General features: G+C 47.8%; 1 long non-coding RNA gene across 1 annotated transcript; it reads right to left on the bottom strand.

Moving 5' to 3' along the window:
- Window positions 1–1,024: 1,024 nt before the first annotated feature.
- LOC148107485 (uncharacterized) lies at window positions 1,025–2,591 on the bottom strand. The gene is made up of 3 exons (XR_015722303.1): window positions 2,373–2,591; window positions 2,070–2,262; window positions 1,025–1,878 (listed from the first exon to the last, which is right to left on the bottom strand). It is a non-coding gene; the product is annotated as an uncharacterized LOC148107485 (long non-coding RNA).
- Between the last annotated feature and the right edge of the window lie 976 nt (window positions 2,592–3,567).

Genomic DNA, 3,567 nt, shown 5'->3' with positions numbered 1-3,567 from the left:
CCCCACTTGGGATAGGTTTTCCACTGCAAGCACCTATTGTTCGTCGGAAGCCGTCTTTGCCCCAGGGGTCTCCGGGGTGTGTTCGTTGGGGTTGAACTCCTGCTAGCAAACCCGCCGGGACGAGGGAAGGGCTCAGTCGGTGCCTGGGCCCTGTGGTCTCTTACAAATCAGTGTACGGCATTTACTTCACCTTGCCACAGGCAGTTGTGAGCATGTTTGCACGTTATGAAAGATTTTTCCGTTGGAAGCCGGTTTTTCTCAAATGGGTCTCCGTGTTGTGCTCCTCTGTTTTCACTCATGCTTCCAGAAGCCCAGTGATGATGTTAAGGCTTAGAACATGGCTGGGCACTGTGGTTTCTTCCAGAGAAGTGGATGGCATTTGCTTTACCTTGCCACAACCACTTGTGAGAGGGTCTGCACCTTAGGAAAACTGTTTCCTTTGGAAGCCGGCTTTTTACCTAATGGGTCAGGGCTGTGGGGCTCGGGTTTCCCTCATGCTACCAAAAGCACAGTGACGATGTCTGGGCTTAGACCATGCCTGGGGAATGTTGTTTCTTGCACATAAGTGTGTGGCATTCTGTTTACTTTGCTACAACCACTTTGGATAGGTTTTCCACATCAAGAACTTTTTTTTCTTCGGAAGCCGTTTCTGCCCCAAGTGTCCCATGCTGTGTTCGTTCGGGTTTATCTCCTGCTAGCAAACTGTGGTCTCTTACAGATCAGTGTATGGCATTTACTTCACCTTGGCACAGGCACTTGTGAGCATGTTTGCACGTTGCGAAAGATTTTTCCGTTGGAAGCCGGTTTTTGTCAATCTCATAGGGAAGAAACAGAAACTCTTTGGCATAACCTGACTCACCCAGCATCAGGAAAGCAGTTCCAGAACTCAGCCCAGGGCCCCTGTCGCCTACCCAATTGTAGCCACCACCATGCCTCTATCGAAAGGAATTCCCAAAGACTCTCCTCTGACTCCACTACCAAAGAAACAGCAGATTGAATATGGCACTTCAAAATATCGAGATGATACATCTGGTATAGTTAGATACACAAGGTTTACCTTTATTTTTTTATTGTTTTTTATTACATAATGTTATAGTCTCCATACAGTATAGTAAATTTCGATGATACATTAGTTGCATATAACACCCAGTGCACCATGCAATATGTGCCCTCCTTACTACCCAACACCAGCATATATTTTAAACAGCAAAATGCTGCTCTGAATAATTTTGAATTTTCCCTCGACCCCCATTGTAACTCTTGGGATGAAAAGACTAATCAGTGATGAAACATCACCTTTGACAATTGGAAAGACATCATCCATATTTGTATGTGACGACAAAAGGCCATCTAACACTAAATGGTGGCCACTCACCCATATCTTAGGCCCAACTGTATAAACACTGTCAAACGTATATCTTAAAAATAGACAAAGAGTAAACCTCACCTTCCCTTTCTAATGAAAGAGTGTTTCTAGGAAACAGCTGTTCAAAACACATTCATAAGCAGTCAATGAACAGAGAAAATGGGATCCCCTGCAAAGTGCTCCAAGCTCAGAAACTAAGTACCTCCTTCACCAAATTCAGAACGCTGACAACTATTACTTAAGTTTTACTTCATGGCTCAACTAGAGAAAAGAGAAAAACCCAGGAGATGGTGGGTTCATGAGAGGTTTTACTTCCAGTCCTGATGTGGATATGACATTTCTCCAAATGGACCTGCCGCTTTCTCTGAATGCTGGATCCCGTGTCAAGCTGCCTCACTGACTCAGATGCAGACGTTCAGAACGTAGGGTGTCGCGGAGCCAGAGCAGAGAAGTGTTGTCAGATGGGGAGAAGCAGCTCCTCGGACCTAAAGCCTGCACACCTGCTGTGGTTTCTGGGAGAAGGGGAAACATAGACTTGTCTTTTAGTAGTAATTATCTCCCAGCCCATTGCCACCATTCCCAGGAAACAGCTAGCACAATGCTGAAGTTGGGTAAGGGCTCTGGGCCTTCCTAGCGCCCCACCTGTGCCTGAGGGAACAGGGAATACCCTGCTGAACTCGGGGAACTGCTCAAGGTCCATTACCTGCACTGTGTCGGGGGACAGGGGCACCGCACTGAAGTTGGGGACTGTGCGGTCCTTTCTCTCGCTCTTCTTGGGGAACACGGGAAACCCTGGAATGTCTGCGAACCATCCCACAAAAGCTTTGCTGAGCGGGTGCCCTGGAGTTCCTGGGTCTGGAGTGTATGGCCAGTTGACGGAGACTAGGCAGAAGAGACTTTCAAGGGAAAAAGGAAAGAAAACTGAGTCTCCATGATGAACTCTCTCAACATGCCCTTCCAGAACCCTGCCTCTTACCCGGGGTGCCCCTACTCCCAGAAAGCCCACCTATGGCCACACAGCATGCATTCACCCAGCCAGGAACTCCACAGGTCCACTCTCTCAAAACTCCACTTCCTTGGCTCCTGGTCTGCGTCCTTGGGCTGCTCCGGATCTGCACACAGAGACGTAGCTCCACCCCCATGGGGTGATTGCTTGGGGAGTATGATGCTTCCAACTCCTTGAATGCCAGGCAACCGGCCCCATGACTCACAACTCTGGGAGTGCAGAGGTCCAGGAGGCACCTCCTTGGCTAAACGCCCTGAGCAGGCATGACGGGGATCATGGGCAGGGCTGCAATCACACACATACACACACACACACACACACACACACACACACACACACACACACACGGCCCCTTTCGCGGACCCCTCTAGCTGCAGACCACCCTCAGAGCCCTGCCCCTTCCCTTCTGCACCAACCCTTCCTGCAAGGGTGTGCCTGGTTCCTGGCAAGGTCAGCTGCTCTCAGACTGTTCCAGCCTTGGGCTTTAGGAAATGCAATGCTTTTATGCATATCCAAGGCAATTTTAAGCGCCAAAAGGAATGCTCCAAGCGGGAATAGCTTTGCCTTCTTGTCTCACCCATGGAGTGGATAGTGCTTCTCAGACCTTCAAAACATCCTTCTAGGGTGAGCCCATTTGTGCTGCAATCTATATACACATGCTTAGTTCTACAGGGAAGGAAGGAAAAGCCGGCCTTCTGTTCTGTCGCGGTTGTGAACCAGGAACATTTATTTTTCACTTGAAAACAGAGTGTTATTGTCGACACTAAATGAAGGAACCTTTTAAAACATTTTAGAGAGGAAGGAAGAGAGTTTTATTCAAACCCAAGTCAAGGACAGCTGCCTGGGAGACACAATATTCACAAAGAAGGGAGTGCTCCAGGGAAGGAACATTTAGGGCAGGGTCATATATTTGTTCTGAGTTGTGCTACGTACAGTTATACATCACGATGAGGAAGAAGGTTCCAGAAAGTGACAGACTTTTTCTTATGTTTTCAGTATGTACAAATCAGTATGACTTTAATCTTATGGGAGCAAGAAAGGTTCTTTTGTGTTCTCACCTTGATGTTGGCAAAGGCATTTTTTGGTTCTCTTTTTCTTTTTGATGCATATGGACAATAAGTGCTGGGGGCAGAAATAGGGCCCATGCTTTGAGGGTTTGCCCAGTCATTTTGAGCTGGGTAAAATGTTAAAGGAG

The sequence above is a fragment of the Ursus americanus genome, chromosome 30 (assembly GCF_024610735.1).
Source record: "Ursus americanus isolate L20-20 chromosome 30, mUrsAme1.1.p, whole genome shotgun sequence".
Taxonomy (NCBI): domain Eukaryota; kingdom Metazoa; phylum Chordata; class Mammalia; order Carnivora; family Ursidae; genus Ursus; species Ursus americanus.
The sequence above is the reverse complement of the archived record's forward strand: the minus strand, read 5'-3'. Positions and strand labels throughout refer to the sequence as shown.